Source organism: Leptosomus discolor, chromosome 5 (genome assembly GCF_034619465.1).
Source record: "Leptosomus discolor isolate bLepDis1 chromosome 5, bLepDis1.hap2, whole genome shotgun sequence".
Classification (NCBI taxonomy): domain Eukaryota; kingdom Metazoa; phylum Chordata; class Aves; order Leptosomiformes; family Leptosomidae; genus Leptosomus; species Leptosomus discolor.
In genome coordinates, this window is record NC_141395.1 from 50,254,977 (window position 1) to 50,272,625 (window position 17,649).

Below are 17,649 nucleotides of genomic sequence, written 5' to 3' on the forward strand. Positions count from 1 at the left end.
GTTGAAGACAGACAAGGCATCCACTGTAAAAATATTCATGCAAAGTGTTCAGACAATATATATATTGTAAACCAAACAAGGGAGAAAAGAAATAGAGCTGCCCAGTCCATTCTAAGAGAAAAAACATGCTATTGTTTTCCCATGGCATTGTTAGAGACAAAGAATGCTGAATAAGTGATGAACTTGGCTTTTGTATAATTAAGTGCACCAGCTGTATTTCCGAATTTTAACAGTCAGCTGGATGTTTTTCATACAAATCATGATCATAATACAAATAACCTTTGTAATTAAACATTTGCCTTAATTCTTCCATGATGTTCTTTCACATTATGTAGATTTGAATAGCCACATGCAGCAGCTACTTATTCTAGAACAAGTGAGAGGTTTTTAATGTCGTGCTGCTTCAAATCAACATCATTTGAGATACCAGACATCACTGAAATTATGTTTATGGAATATGACACAGCATAAATTAATTCAAAACAGCCTAGAAAATACCAGTGTTCTGAGTCTCTTTATTATATGTCACTGCCGTTATTAAAATAGTCTAGGACTTTCCTATAAAATCAGGAGAAACAGTCCTTTCCAAAGGACTGTTTGTCTGTACAGTAAACAGAGAAATGGAAGAAGACAAACCTGGCTATGCAGGAGAAATAACATTATCAGGGAATGTTCCCTACACAAATTCAGTTTAAAATTATTCACATGTACATGCCCACAAATATCGCATAATATTACTTCTATCAAGACTATTTTTTTACTTGCTTAGTTTTAGTTTCCTCAGTTGAAGGCATTCTCTGACAGAGGACAAAGAGAACACCATAAAGCTCCCTGGTAACTTTGAGGGAGAAACGGCTACATTTAACTAGCTGAAGACACACTGGTTCCAAGGCCTGTTTTTCACATGCAGGATTAGGATAGAGATCCCTCCATGTAACACTCTTACATAAATGTTTCCTTCCCTGAGGGTACATTCAATTTAGAACTGGAATAATGCAAAGTCAATAGAGGCCTGACAGGGACAGGCACAGATGGATAAATTTTTGCCTTGTCATTATTTTATTTTTGGTGAAGCTTTGAGAAAACTTTTAGGAAAAACTTTAAAATCACACGCAGCCATCCTATCTATCTAGAATGGCAAGCTGAAGCAGACTTTCTCAGCAGATTCCAAACCTTTCGGGACCAAACCCTTATCAAAAACACAGCAGACATGTGAATGCCAGTTACCTTCTACAAAAATAAAGACTGATTTTGGTTTGTCTTTACTGCCTGGGACAGCTTAAAGATCTACACCAATGCTGAAGTGATGCATTTGTTGAAAAAAAAAATCTTTGAATTATGGAAGACTCTTCATTAGCAAAAGCAATCATTTGGAGGGGTAAAATGAGGACCTTCCTTCTGATTTGCTGTGCCTTGAAATAACACAGTCACATTATGCTTTATCAGAAGTTCATTACTTCAAAGAAAATCAGACAATTATCTAATTCTTAAGCTTTACTAACTAAAACTAAAACTCTTTGTGCGTGATTGGATAACATAAGCTAAGTAAAATGAATGAACTTGCCACATATTCAGGTTTGGTTGCTTTTTCCTTAAAATAAAGTTGATACAAACGTATTCTGCTACTTAATCGTATAATACAGGAGGGCATGTTGTTCACAGCAAAAGTCTCGCCAATAGAGAAATTTGATGTGTGTGGTGAAAAAAGTGATTACAGGATCCATGAAATTTAGGTTTTTAGTAAAAGAGAATACAGTTCCTACTTCTTCCTTCTTTCTGTGAATTGTTAGAAATTTGAGATGAGATTGGTTCAACACATTCTAAATTTCCTCTACAAAAACTATCTCCCAAAGCTATCACCTCTCTTTCAGAATGCTGTTTGAACAGTTTTGTATGTCATAAGGAACAAGCATTCAACAGTCTTTTGATAACTGCTCTCCATCTGGAAATGAAGACCAGCTCCACAATATTGTCTTTCATTGCTGCAAAAATAGCAGCTGTTGAAAAACTTGAATTTAAACAGTAATGCAAATAGAATTTAGGGTGAAGAAAAAAAACAGTCATCTTCTGATGGGGAAAAACACCACACATTTAACAGAAAATAGAGTGGTTAAGGCACTCAAAATTCTCAGATCAATTTCCAGCTTTGTCACGGATTTCTTATTTGACCTTGTGCACTCCAGTTCTCCATTTGTAAAGCAGAAACGAAAGATCCCTTCTCCCTTTCTCCTTCTCCACTGTGCATTAATGATTCAGACTATAAGATATCTGAGCTATACACCTATGTATACACCAGATACACACTAATCATTTTGTATAGCTGCTTGAGGTGAGGACCATGATATGCTTTTTAGTGATGCCAGTGCTGTCAGCATCAGTTAGCTGTTCACCAGGCTGTAAGACGGAATTACTTTAGGGCTTAAGTAAGCAGACACAAATTCTAGACTAAGTAGGGCTTAGGTAAAAGCCAAGGATCTCTATGCTCAGTCAGGGTATTTTCCTGAGTATTCCCAGGCTCTAATTTTAGCTATCCAAGGAATTCTAAGGAGAGCCAAGGAGGAGAAGTGGTCTCTGGAGAGCCACCCCTGCTCGGACTTGAGCAAAACTTAGATACTGAGGGTCAAGGTAAGGCAGAATCAGGTCACGTAGATCTCAGCTTTATTATTATGCGTATGTACAATATCCAAGACATTGTGGGGTCCAGACTTCTTTTAAGAACTCCTCATGATGCAAGAAGTTAATTATTCTCACTACCAAAGAATATCAATATACCTTTACTTCCTGATGCATATTTTAACTCACATTATGAATATGTGGAGGTTTTTTATTGCACGCCAGGGAATGAAATTTATAGCTTTAGTTTTATAGATTCAATAGAGACATTGCCTACCCCGAGTTTTAGACAATAATCTCAAAGTCTGCCCAGCGAAGTTCTCTCTCAATGAAGATCGCAGCAACAATGACAAATCTCTTGGTCTATCAATTTCATCTCTTTTAATACTAAAAGTACAACTAACCATCTAGCTTAATGAAGATTGTTGTAGCTGCAAAATTAACAAAAGGACTTAATCTGTGCAAAACATTCACAGGTAACCAACACTAAACACTTAAGGTGTAGAAATGTTGCTGTCGCTGTTTGTAAAAGGATTGTCTTTAATGTCTCATTTTCTGATAAATTTTTTTGACGTTTTGTAATGAAGTATAGCAAAGCCCATACTACAAAGAAATGTTCCACTTTGGATGTAGTTTTAATTTAGAAAATGTTTTCTACAATAATCAAATGGAAGATCATAATCCAAAGTCTCTTAGAGACTTTTGAAATAAAATAAGTGTAAAATTTGAGAGTTTATTCCCCATCTAAGGACAACTTCCTGCTGAAAAGCCCTGCAATATAGTGTCAATATATCTGCTAAATCCCTGAAAACTCGGATTCTAGAGCAAGCTAAAAAATTAATAGTATTGTTGAGGTATGCAGTACCTGTTCTAAGAAACCAAAGGAAGGGAACTTATTGAAGAAAAATCCCTAGGAAAGACCAAGCTCCTGCTCTGTCCTGCCACCACTCTACCAAAATCTTAGAAGCAGGATTACTTACTACCCATCACTGACTTTTAACCTGCTGACTCCGCAATCTTGTCCTTTCTTCATTTTTGTGAAGCAGAGTTCTCGGTCTCTTCCCACTTCTTTTAGGGTGGCCTTAAAAGTAGCTTTCTTAACTCCTGTCTTCACCTTCCTACTGTTCTGTCCTTGTTCTCCTTCTGTTGTCCTTCTACATCTTATTTCAACCGTGGCTCCATGGTCTCTCTTCAAAACAACTCTAAAATATGTTTGGGGTTTTTTTTCCTATTTAGCCATGCAATCAAAAATCTCATTTATGCTCTTATTAATTACCACAATGCCCTTTTTTGGCTTTGGCACATGCCCTGCTTGTATAAAGTCAGAGCACTGTTACGACAATGAACTTTCCATTCCGTGACTCCGATTGCAGCGTTCATTTCCATGCCTCCTTGTATGTGTGGCTTCACATGCAAAGCTTCAGACCTGAGATGGGACATCTTCACAAGTCGTCTTGTTACCATCCCTATTCCCTTTCTTTTTATGATGTCTTTAAAAAATGAGTACTTAGGCTGCTCCTGTGTTATGATTCTTGCACATTGGGGAAGACCGGGACTGAATTATCCAACTGTATCCTACGATCCAGTGCCTTGATCCTTTGAAGGTAAGCTACACAGGAAAACATCTTGTTTTGTGGCTGGTTTTGCACTGTGCCTAGCCTAATCAGATCCTGATCCAGGATCAAAGCTTTTTTTTTTGCTATGGTCAGACAAATCACGTTCTTTAGTGACATTTCTAGCAAAATTCCAATTTCAAAAAGAGGGTAGTTTGGATTATGTGTACTGATTGTCTTCTGTTCAAAGAACAACGAAACCTGTAGTTGCTTACGAAATAAGTGAATACAACTGTAACTTCGGGCATCAGCTTCAGAGGTCTGATTTAGCAAAACTAAAAGTAAGACACATTTGGCCTACAGATTGCAAGTTACAAGCCTTTTGTATATTCAGAAGTATTTTGTATATTGGATATTTGGATATTCAAGACCCTTTCTATATAATTTTATCTGTCTGAGTGTTCACATCTCTACAAGTACAATGAAATTCCACACATCATAAAATGTCAATGTACAACCTACTGTATAATTTTGTTCCCCTGTTTATCATAATAATATCTGAGCTCGTTCAAACAGCAATTAAATCTCTTACAAGTTCTTCCCTGGCAATCTTTCTTTTTTGGCTGGAGAAAAAAAATGTTTGCAGAAGGATTTTGTGAAAGCTGTACCATCCATTCAGCTCTTGCTGACATTCATACTATTTTTCTAGTCTCCTTTTTCTTCCCATCCTACAAAACAGCATCCCATTAACCTATTGCTGAGAAAGTCATCTCCAAAAGATCATTGTTCCTTCTGTTTCATGACTGACACAGTTTGCTCTAGGAACATAAAGAGACTCAAAGAAATCCAGAGTCACAACAGAAGATTGGGTTGAATGTGGGACTCCTATGGAGGCATTGAGCTTGTGATTGGGCAGGCACAAGGAGCAGCTACAGAATTTTCCAATACACATTCAGAAATGAAACAGCGAAAGTAAACAAAAAAAAACTCAAGTCAATTACTTTTTATAAAACTATGTTTTTGAGGAAAAGATTCACTAGCATTGATACAGAATCATTAAAGTACTATGTCTGGGAAATTATTTTTAAGCAGAAAGCCCCAACTGCATTAACCAAAACCACTGACCAGCTTTGGGCATGGCATTTGTCAGTAATGAATTTGCTTCTTTTATTCTATTGGGGAAAAAAAAATCATGAAATATACACACCTGCACAACAATGAAAAGATTTCTCATTAAACAGGCAGATGTCTTCACTGATGCAAAAATATTCCTAAAGATGACTATCAACCAACTCAAACTCCAAATGTCCAATGTTTTCCTGACTACACTGAAGTCAGGAATCACACTTGTACAGGAAAAGGCAGGAGTAGGGACCTAAACGAAAGTTTCAGTAGGTGGTACCCAAAGAAACAACTGAGAACTGCAAATGTGTTGAAAATCAGGAGAACTGCATATGTTTAACTGCCACCTACTCACCAACATTTAAAAAACTACAAGCAACCCAGATGCTTCTGTTATTTAGAAAACTAAAATTAGCCACCATCCAAAACCGAATATATATTTTTTTTCAAATTCTGAACTGAAAATTTTTGCCCAAGAATATTGAACAGAAAGGGATACAGAAAGGGAAGCAGGAAGCAAAGCTAATACACAGACTCAAACCAGGCATTCTTCAGATTGAGAAATTGCTTTAGACAAAGTTTGAGAGGTGCTGGCATGTTACTGAGAAATCTGCCTAAAACCTAACTCATGGGTTATGCTAGATTCGGGATTAGGGAAAGATGTCTTTTCTCTAGTCAGACAAACGGGGTTCTCGCGTTTCTTACCTGATTGTAACTGGTGTGGCAGTGAATGATAACGTAAAGTGCGTAGGATCATTGCGGCACATTTTTGCTGTCAAATTCTTTGCATCTGCAAAGGCACTGGGTTTTGGCAGCTCTCACGCTCTTTGCTTCTCTCTTCCCTGTTATGCACTAAAACTTTTAGTAGTAATTTTTAATTTTTTTTTTTAAATCCAACACCTTATCTATGTTGCAAGATACTCTCTGCTGCATTGCAAAACAAAGAGTGGAAACGACAACCTTTTGGACAAATCTCTTTTTAGAGGCTTATACATAACAATAAGCACCTGGGCTAACTGACTCCAGACTTAAATGGGTTCCTCCACTAAAACAAACAAGTGTAAGGGAAGAAATCTGAAAGAAAATCGGGATTAAAACTTTATAGAATTTTAAATCTGTATCAATGACAGTCAAAGAAATACAGGCTGTACATTAAATGCTAAATATGACTGCAGGCTGAACTTCTGGCTGTATTAGCAAGACAGAAAGGCATCAAACTAAAAATGAAACGTGGACACTGCACACAGATATACACTGAGAACAGCCTATCTGTTGTAGGAGTTACTCGCCACTTTGAACTGGACTCTTTTACTCTTGATTGTAACTTTACCAATTTTAACCCTTTGACGTATTAACTTCAGAATTGTGCGAGCTTCAAAATGTACTTCAACGTCACAAATTTCTTTTTTCTCCAACCAGAATAAAAATTAATCTGATGAGCTCTTTAGTCCACACACTTTAGATGAGGAACTAAACTAACTACTCAAATTCAAACAGATCCAAATCCTTAAAAGTCTGAAAACTACACATGCTCAGAGAGAACTGGGGTTTTAGCAACAACCACTTCTAAGGTCCCACTCTCCCAAAGCACACTCCAGAGCGAAGTCAGCAGGACTCTCAGTCAGGCTTACCTGGTACCATCTCTGGCAACCTGAGGTTTTCACCTCTCTTGTTCTCTGACAGCCAGCTCACTCTATCTGGCACCAGACTGCATACAAGAGAAAGATGTAAAGTTCACATGCAAAGGAGCCATGAGCAAGGAAAGGATCCTGCTAAGAGGAGTACATCGGCTCAGGCTTTTCAGAGATGAAGGGATGTGGTGACAAGCCAAAACGAAACTTGGCAGTTGTGAATAGGTGAAGAGGGAATGAGACTGAACTCCAGAGCCTCTAACTCCTTTGTTCCACCGTATGCTATTAGGAAGTGGAAAATCCCACAATCTGGAGAGGAGCTGTGTTGAATACTAGCAGAAAGAATGAAGAACAACTAACGGGACTAGTATGAGAAACCTGAATTGGATCCAAGAGGATGAAAAGATGGAGTTAGAAGAGGTCATGAACAACATATGTCAAGTTTCTCCCATTTTTGCTTTTCCATTGTTGACAAATAGTTGTGGAATCAAGAGCTGAAGTACTACATCTCACTTTAGTATCATAGAATGGTTTGCGTTGGAATGGATCTTTACAGATCATCTAGTTCAAACCCCCTGCCATGGGCAGGGACAGCTTTCACTACATCACTATATATCCAGTCACATAAGTAAATGTACTGAAGACCTATGTGAGAATTGTCACATGACAGTATTTTTTTTTCTTTAAAAAGAACAGATTCCACATACTACATCTAAAAATGAGAAAAACCTAAGCTTGACAAGTCAAGCTCTCAGAAAACATTATGGCTAACGCCAGCATTAAGAATGAGAGTACAATCTTAATTTCTCCCCTTATAGAATATGCATTATAACAGCATTATATTATTACAAGCTATTTTTCCCACTTGGAAGGATGCTTTATATTACAATGTTAGTAATGTATTTTTAAGCACAGAAAATGCTATTATGGGGCTATTATTCCTACAAAGTTTAGAAAATGTATAAGCAAGCAACGAGGCTGACAGTAGGAAATGAGAAAACCCAAGCAGGTTGCTATTAAAGCATTAAGAAAATCACTCTTTTGTACTAAGACAATGCTGGAAGTCCCAAGGGAAAAAAAAAGGAGAACACATCTGTTCCTATTGACATTAGGAGGCTAAGGGCCAGGCTCTACTCCTGTACATGCATTCAACTTCCATTACCTTCAGCTAAAACAACCTGTAACTTAGGGTAAAACCGCGTCTTGCACATAAAAGTCAAAACATCGTAGTAGAGACGCAAATGTTGTAGGTTATCATCAGTGCATTTTGCAAGTGCCTTACAAATGGAAACATTGGCAGTGCCAGCCTTGAAAACCCGAGTACTGGAGACCCTCAGGGGTCAGTACTAGGACCAGTACTATTCAATATATTCATCAATGACCTGGATGAGGGAACAGAGTGCACTGTCAGCAAGTTTGCTGATGACACACAACTGGGAAGAGTGGCTGGCACATCAGAGGGCTGTGCTGCCATTCAGCGAGACCTGGACAGGCTGGAGAGCTGGGCAGATTTAATGAAATACAACAAGGGCAAGTGTAGAGTCTTGCATGTGGGAAAGAACAACCCCATGTACCAGTATAGGTTGAGGACTGAGCTGTTAGAGAGTAGTGTAGGGGAAAGGGACCTGGGGGTCCTGGTGGGCAGCAGGATGACCACAAGCCAGCAGTGTGCCCTCATGGCCAAGAAGGCAAATGGCATCCTGGAGTGTATTAGAAGGGGTGTGGTCAGTAGGTCAAGAGAGGTTCTCCTCCCCCTCTACTCTGCCCTGGTGAGACCACATCTGGAATATTGTGTCCAGTTCTGGGCCACTCAGTTCCAGGACAGGGAACTGCTTGAAAGAGTCCAGCGCAGAGCCACAGAGATGATGAAGGGGGTGGAACATCTCCCTTATGATGAAAGGCTGAGGGAGCTGGGTCTCTTGAGCTTTGAGAAGAGGAGATTGAGGGGTGACCTCATTAATGCTTATAAATACGTAAAGGGCGAGTGTCAGGAGGATGGAGCCGGGCTCTTCTCGGTGATGGCAAATGACAGGACAAGGGGCAACAGGTGCAAGCTGGAGCATAGGAGGTTCCACATTAACATAAGGAAAAACTTTTTCACTGTGAGGGTGACAGAGCACTGGAACAGGCTGCGCAGAGAGGTTGTGGAGTCTGCTTCTCTGGAGACATCCAAAACCTGCTTGGACGCATTCCTGTGTGATCTAGTCTAGGTGGTCCTGCTCTGGCAAGGGGGTTGGACTAGATGATCTTTCGAGGTCCCTTCCGACCCCTAGCATTCTGTGATTCTGTGATAAGCTGTTAAATACTGCTACGGCATAGATTTTTGATGCATTAAATGCCTAGGTAAAATTGAAATGAAAAGTAGGCTCATAGGAATTTGCCTTACTTTGTCTTTGAACATAGGCCGAGAACTCAGGAAATACACACACATTCCCTAAGTTAGAGACACTGAAATCAAACCCAGAGGCAATGTATGAAGTGATCTTATTCTCCAGTTTACTGTTAAAATTCACAGCTCATGTATACATGCATACTTGTCTTGTTTACACCCTTCCTACAAATTATTCTGTGAATGGACTTGATTCTTGCCATTTGTTCTCACTTTTCAAATCAGCATATGGTGGGGCACATACTATTTGGCCACCTGATCTAAGTGTTTGCAAGTCGGTGGTTAATCACAAAGAAGAAATGGCTTTCTGTAAAGCTATTTGTTAATCGTAACGCACTTTCTGCAGAGAAGTATCACCGCAGCAAACTCAGGCAGGTAAGCAGAGATGCAGCCAGGTCCACCAAATTCTGTTTCTATACTAGCCTCAGTTGATAAGTGATAAAAACACCTTTTCCTTTCTCAAAACTTATGACACCGCTAGCTTAGAGTCATTCTATGATCATCTAATAGTTATGATTTTTTCTTTCTTTTCCTTTGTGATTTCCAGCTGATGAGTCTCCAGTGTCTTGTTAAGACTTTTGGTTTTTCTTTCTCTAAAACTTTATCCCGGTTCTGTGATTTTACTCCTCATCTGATTAGTATGTATTTCCAAACATCCTGTATGCTGATAGTGTTTCTTATTCAAATTCAATTTGTTAGTACTTACTTGCCGAGACCACTACTGAAAATGCTAAATAAAATCAAATCCAAGATTACTCTTTTCGAAACGATACCCCTAACTTTTCTCCAGAATTGCCTCTTGCCTTAACAGGACAACTTTTTGCCATCCTTCATATTCCATATCCTTTCACTATTTATTATTCATTTTCACAATCTAATTTAATTTGTTGGCAGTGTTGGCAAATCTCACCTCACCCTTGCTGTTTCTAACCTCTAAGCCGCAACTTTCTCTTCCTTTGTAGGTTGACAACCTACTTCTAACACCTCGTTTGAAGTCAACCCCTTTGCAGTTAAGTCTGGAGTTCTTCCTTACATGTTGTTCTTCTCACTTATTAAAGATATTTCCAAGCTTTCCCCATATTCATCTGTTAATTGATTTCACTGAGTAGTTCCTTATATTTTCCCTACAGCGTACCCTTTTAAAGCTGAAATGCTTAGATTTCAATCAATTTGTATTTATATTTGCATTTATTTTAAACTGATTGAATCCATGATTACTAAATCAAAGATTATATTCTCTGAGTGGAACAGGGTCTCTGAATGTTGCTAAATGATACATCTCCATATGTTTTTCTACTAAAATTGAATTCTGTAACTGTTTTGCCCACATGTGCTTCCTTTTATTTGTAATTATGTACATTGAATTAATTAATACTCTTGGGCCAGGAGCATTTACTTCTTTTGCTTCTGGAATTTACTGCCAGGTCTAGTCAGCAGCAAGTCTGAGCACCTATTCCTAATAGGCACACACACACACAATGTATGTATACAAAAATATCTCTATAAATATGCACATGGCCAATCACAAAGATCGACACAGATGCAAACACTCCAACACAGGTAGCACCAACAGTTATTGGGGCTCCCCCACCTGCCCACGTGCCCCTGAGCTCCTCTATGTATGTGGAGATGAGCCTTTAATCACCTAACCTAACACACTGTAAACAGATTAAATATCACAGCTGAAATGCTGCCAGTGCTGCACATTCAGGACTGCAATGTCAGTCAATTGAAGAGGTTCAAGGCAGGGAGTAAACAGGAGCAGCCCCAAAATTAGCATAACTGCAGGATCATACACGTACAGGGTATGAAATCAAAGCCGTTGGCACAGTTCAAAGCCTTACCATAACCACTATAAAATTGTGAACTTCCACAATGAATTTCACACAATGAATTTCCAAAAGGGAACTTGGGCTCAGAGCTTTTACATTTCATTAAGAACCTTACCTTAATGAGATTCCTTTCCCGTTTTCTGCTTTCCTCTATCACTACAGTCAACTTTCTTCTCTATACTCAAGCTGCTGAAGAAGGTTTTCTCCCATTTCAGACCTCACCACTGTGGAAAACATCAACATTTCCAGCTCAGGTCTACTCACACACCATGCTGAGGCACCACTCAACTACCCAGGTATCAGAGCAGGGGCAGCGCCTTGGGAACACCCGTGCTCACACCACTTGTGTCTTCCTGGGAGCTCATCCAGCAGGACTTTTCTTGACCAGGCCTAACCTCATCTTGCTTATTAAATACAAAGAGCTCGCAGACAACGATGGTTTGGTGACACACATGTGTATCTGAACAGGACTGCCTTGTGTTATTTATGTGGCAACGTGGGCGTGCTTGTCCTGCACATGGGATGGGTTCATGGGATTGTAAACTGTGACAGGAATCCAGTATGAGCCTGTCAGATATCCAGTATGTGCACAGCACCCTGTAAGTAACAAAAATAGACACACTGCCTACTGCTGGATCTTAAAAATATCAGGACGCCCTCGGTAAGGGAGAAGGGTGTCCTGGTGACCTTGAACGCAGTGCCTTTCCTCCACTCTCCCCTCCCCACCACAGAAGAAGAGCCCCTGGCGAAGAAGCTCCCCTTCACCCTGCACAGGCGCCATTTTTAGGTGCACGGGCTGCAGACGGCTTGCGTGCCCTTAGGCCGGGAGGGGAGAGGGAGAGCTGGGCGTCCCCAGGCGAGGTATTACAGCGGATTTTCCTTCAAAACAGAGCCACGCACAGAGGCTCTCCCTCGGCTCCGTCCTTGCAGCGCTGCGGGAGCCTGCCCTGCCCCGTCCCTCGCCGCTCAGCATGGCACGACGCAATCGCCAAGGCCGGGGTGCGGGAGCGCCGCACTCCCCGCAGCCCGCTGAAGGGACTCCCGAGAAGGGAAGGCTGGCGCGGGGCGGAGCGGCCCATCCTGCCGCCCTGCCCGGGGAGGACCCCCGACCCGCAGCCGCGCTGCCGGGGAACCGTGCCCCAACTCACTGCCTACCGGGGCAGCGGGTGCGTGTGGTACCTCGGGAGCGCCTGCGCCTCGGGTCGGGGTGGAGCGGCAGGGCCCCGAGGGGCTGGGGAGGCCGGGAGGAGGGACCGTCTCCCCCTCCGCGGCGGGAGCAGAGTGCGGCGGCCCGTGGAGGGGGCGGGGAGGATGACTTCATGCCGCCGGAGCGCCGTGAATTTAGGAGCAGCTGCCGCCGCCGCTGCCACCGCCGGCGGGATGTGGGGGTGAAGTGACAGCGGGAGCTGCCGCCGGCTGAGGGAGGGGCAGCGCCGGGCACCCCCCGCTCCGCCGGGCCCAAGGGCTTTGGGCCGCCGTTGCTACCACGACCAGCAGTCGCTGCGGGAGGGAGGGAGGAAGATGCGCTGAGCCGGATCGCTGGGAAGGTGAGCGGGAGCGTGTGTGGGGGCGGGCGGCGAGTGCTGCGGCGCTGCCCGGCTGGGGAGCAGCGACGCTGCCGCTGTGAGCCGCTCGCCTCGGTTGGCCCAGCTGCCGGGGCCGCTGCCCGCCCAGGGAAGGCCGATCTGGCGGGCCGGGAAGCAGCCGCCGCGCTGTATCTGGAGCTGTGCTTGGACGCGTAGCCCCCTTCTCCTCGGGCTCCCTCCGAGAGCAGCAGCGCTGCCCTCTCCGGAGCGCCACGGCGTCGCGTTTATATTTGTTATTGCCAGGCTGCGCGGTGGCTCTGTGCCAGCCCTCTGCTTGGCAGCCCGGGCTGCTCCCCGTGCCCTTGTCAAGGGGCATCCGCGGGCCCGGAGGGGGCGTTTTGTCCGTGGCAGAGGGGCGCGGAGGCGGGAAGGGGTGGGGAGCACCGCGGCAGGTGCCGGGCCGCGCTCCGGGGCCCTCCCGCTCTCGCTACCCCGGTGCGCGTCCCTCGAGCGACGGGGAAGACATCTTGGGGCAGGAGGGTTTGAGGGGAACGGAGGCAAACCTAAAAGGGATGTCGTCTCGTTTGCATTCCTGGATTTGGAAACCGCCTCACAGAGAACTAAAGGGAGTGTAGAAGTTGGAGAACCAGCCCTTACACCAAAATGGATTCTGTGGACTTTTACGGGGACTGTGGTTTCTTTTTTTTTTCTTTTTTTTTTTTTCCCCTTTTTTATCATCTAGCACAAGGTTTGGGACAAAATTCAGCAAAATTCAAATGCCTTTGTTCGCTAAATGGACGAATTAGCGAGTTGCTCTTCCACTCTATCACCTGTAGAAGTGGAAAAGCAAGAGTACACGCAGTGTTGTAGCTTGGCCATTGACATTGCACATTGTTTGTGGTATGTACAGAGGCCTTAACGTCAGAGGAATGGTCTTCTGGAATTGAGTAGAAGGGGAAAAAAATCTGCCTGGCCTATGTCTCTGTTATGTTGGTGATTTTTAGTTTGGTTTTTAATTTGTTCTGCTCTGAAAAAGGTTGCTCTAAAGCAGGCATGTCAATACAGGAGGCTAGGGTTGGCGTGTAATCATTAGAATGAGCGCTATCTGCATGTAGCAGAGGTTAACGGCTCTATGTGGTTTAGTTTGGAAAAGAAAATGATGATTGTGCCTCTGGGAAGAAAAGGATAAGGTATTAGTCTGTTCTTAATGACAAAGGGAAGCAGGATATTGGAAGCTGAAGGTTATTTTAGTCAATGTCTATTGACTTGTGCGTTCATCTTAAAGGAACCTGTTCTCCTGTGTGTTCACGGAGCAGCTACGCAGTTGTAGGATCCCCAGTTGTGGCTGAAGCCTCTGGTCGTGTGCTAGAGGGATAGAAGTAATGCTTAGAGAGGTAACAGGCAGTCACTTGGTCTGTTGTCATTATTATAGGGAAGATGTTTAAATCCATGTGAGTACTGCCTCAGTACTGCTGCTGGGTGCTCAGAAGTTGAATGATGGCTGCAGAGACAGGAAACGTGTATGAAGGACAATTGAGGCTTCACAAGGCTGAAACAAGGAGCAACTGGTGAATTGTAGCATCAGAAATCAGTTCAACAGCCAAATCTTTGCACTGAAGAACAGTCATTAACTATGACCCAATATAAGCTTGCTCCTTTTAAGCATGGCACATCCAATGTATGCATTTCAAGCTAGAAAAAAAATCTGAATCCATCGAACCTGTATCTTTCGTCTACCAGTCATTTACTTTGTTGCTCTAAAACACTTGGGAATCAGGGTTACAACATCTTCACTGTTTTTTCCTTTCTAAGAAAAGAGCATGTCTGGCTGTCTCAGCGGTTGCAATGTTGTAGTCATTTGCTAATTTCTCCTCTAATTGCCTTTGTCTGGGAAAAAGAAACGATGTAGCTGAGTTCAGATAATTCTCATATTAGTCCACCCATTCAATACAAAGTCAGTTTCCTTACTGAAGAGAGCATGGATACAGTTCTCCCACTCTGTTGTTGCAAGTATGGGGTAGCATGAGTACTCACTAATGTTGACACAATGTTAGCACAGTAAATTTTGCTGTTTGAGCTTCCTGTGAAACCTAAATAATCTTTCAAAAGACTGTTAGTTAGCATTTTTTAAAAACAATGTGGTGGCAGGGATGAAGGAGTAGTTGACCAAGAGCCATACATTGACATAGACATGGATGTTTGTTTGACTGGTTTGACACTGCTTTTGTTTTTATCTTATCTGTACTCCAAAGACAGATGGTCCAATCGTGCAAAATGCAAAAGCGCATGCGCACCTGTCCATAGAAACAAATGTATATCTAATTATCAGTGTGAATTTAGTTCAACGGTGTAATTGATGTAAATCTACTTCCTATCAACTTCTCTCCCAGAACTCCCCTTCCTCCTTCTGTTACAGTAACTTCCATTCCTCTGCCAAGCAAAGAAAAGCATCTTTATTATGGTTAATCTGGGGCCACAGCCCCGCTGACTGGAAGAACAGCCTAGTTGGCCAGCTGGTTGATGCCAGACAGACTGGGTAGCAGCTGAGGTTTAGCTGCCTTTTCCTCAGAGGGTCTGCTATTTTGGATCTCTTCATCTGGGTTAGGTCTTTGAATTTCTAAGAGCTTAATTATCTCTGAGATTTCTAGGCCGCAGTCAGCCTTTGAACCAGCAGGTTCATTTGACCAAATTTATTAGTGGGGACCAGATGGGTATGTCTGCATAAGGCTTGTCTCCTTAGAAGAATAAACTGGAAAACCCGGTAACCTTGAATGCACTTGAAGTTACAGAGGTTTTCCAAGAGCCGAAATGAAACAGTTCAGTTAAACATTCTCATAATAATAGAAAATACATTGTTTAAAGCTGATGTTTTTAAGTGCTGTTTGAGCTAACTGAAATAACCACTTTCCAGAGCAAGCATGTAATTTTTCAGTTATGTTGAGGCTTTGAGTTGAATTAGTTTCCCAAAATTAAGAATTCCTTAAAGGAAGGCTTGGGCAGGGTGTGAGTGGACAGATATTTACAATGAACTTAAAACTACATACTTTAGCATGTACAAGCAATCAAGAGCATTTTAACAGTAATGATACATTTTTTGTTCTGAAGAACAAATGTAATGACACTTTCCAAATCCACACCTTTTATGTGCAGTAGCTAATATTTCTAGGTGAGAAAAAATTTCTGAGAAATAAATGCCAAGCATAAACTAAAACCTCTTCTCCTGAAATGGATTTCATGTTGGACTCTAATTATTGTCAATAGAAGGTCTTTGTGTGAGTGGACAGTCAACTGCAAAGGTAGTAATTGTTAAGGAGAAGTCACTTTTATCCATTTGTGATATATTAGTGGTGGGAAGAAAACAGGCTTTAAGCATCTTTTTATTTGAATTCAAACTAATCAAGTAAGTCAGCACTTTACAACCCAGGTAGAGCCCCTGGGTTTAATAGCTGAAATATGGAGAGAGAAGTGCAGAGCTCATGTATGCTTCTTGCAAAAGCAAGCTGATTTAAGCCTTTTTCTTGAAGAGGACTACATGTCACAGCAACACAAGCATGAATCCGTTTATATGTATTAGTTTCATGACGCATTGAGAGACTAGTTCCAAGAAAGGCTTCGTATTGTATGCTCTTACAAAGTGACTCTATTAAAACAACATGATGAAAGAAAGGATCTGATTGTACGAGGACTGTATGCTTCCAGTATATATCGCTGTCTTTAAATATAAAAATACCAGAGGAGAAGGTAACACAAAATGGACTCTGTCACAGGACAGTTGGTGCAAATGTCCCAGCCAAATGCCAGATCAAATAATTTCATTTTTCTTCCTTTAATTCTTATGGTAGAACCAGTAAGATATGATAGTGGTTTTTGTCCTCCGTAACATACTGAAGATACGCTGCATTTCTGCAGTGGTAAAATGATTCCAGGGTATCTCTGCCTTTCTTCCCTGGGTGAACCAAGTATAAAACATGAATTCTGCAGAAGAGCAGCAGTGGAAGAATTTCCATGTCGTGTAATTCTCTCTAGTAGAATTTGTTTTGTTTTATAACCTTTATTAAAATTAATTTAAAAATTGGCTACATTGGGGTTCTTTGGCTTTACAGGACTCGCAGGCAATTGAGTCAGAAGTACTTTAAAGCAACTGGCTGGTCTTTGCACAGTTATGCATCTCTTTCTTCACTAATGTCACAGTGATTCATCAGATGTTACAGGCAAATAGGTCTAACTCCAGCATACAATTTTAGTTTCTCTTACTCTGACTGCTTTTTTTGTTACATCTTTGTTCTAGCGACTATTCCCAAGAAGACACAAAGGTATGTCAAAGTCATCTTGGCAGCTGTTAGTGAGCCTGTAAAATGTGCTACAGCTTTAATGAGCTCATATACATCTTAATATATCTATATAATACATATATATTATATAATATACATATTTGCTAACTATTCACTCATTTGCCTTCTGCCTCCTACAGAATTTCCACTTACACATATGGTGAGTGCATAACTGTGGTGAAACGATCTCACCACCTGTTGTTTTAAAATAGCACAGATTCTTATTAATGGTCCTTCCATGATACTGTTTATAGTACATGTTAAACCTCACTTAAAATACTGTGGATCATATTGGTAAAGGATATTATTACTTCATCAGCAGCCTTAAATTGGTTCCTGTTCAGTATCTCTACTTAACTTGTTGATTGTTCGTAGGCAGGAGAGAGGTAAACTTCACAGAAGACTCAAAGCCAGGATGCTCAATGGGAAGGCTGCCAGTGAAATCTGTACAAGGTGTTCTGTGAAAATGGCCGCTGCTATTCGGATAGCTGATCAACCCAAAGCACTGCAAAAAGTATGAGTGCACAGGTTCTCTGCACTCAGAACTCTTGAGCTCAAGGGGAAGTAAATAATAGCAGAACTTGAGCCTTGGTAATTTTTTTTTTTTCATGGAATAGTCAGTTCTAAACTGACTAAACTACATTTTAGGTAA

General features: G+C 41.7%; 1 protein-coding gene across 1 annotated transcript in view; it reads left to right on the forward strand.

The window, feature by feature from the left end:
• Window positions 1-12,590: 12,590 nt before the first annotated feature.
• Window positions 12,591-17,649, forward strand: part of PKIA (cAMP-dependent protein kinase inhibitor alpha) — a 41,449-nt gene continuing 36,390 nt past the window's right edge. The window contains exon 1 of the mRNA XM_086465514.1: window positions 12,591-12,687. The gene's annotated coding sequence lies outside the window, so the exon portion shown is untranslated. The remainder of the gene's footprint in view (window positions 12,688-17,649) is intronic.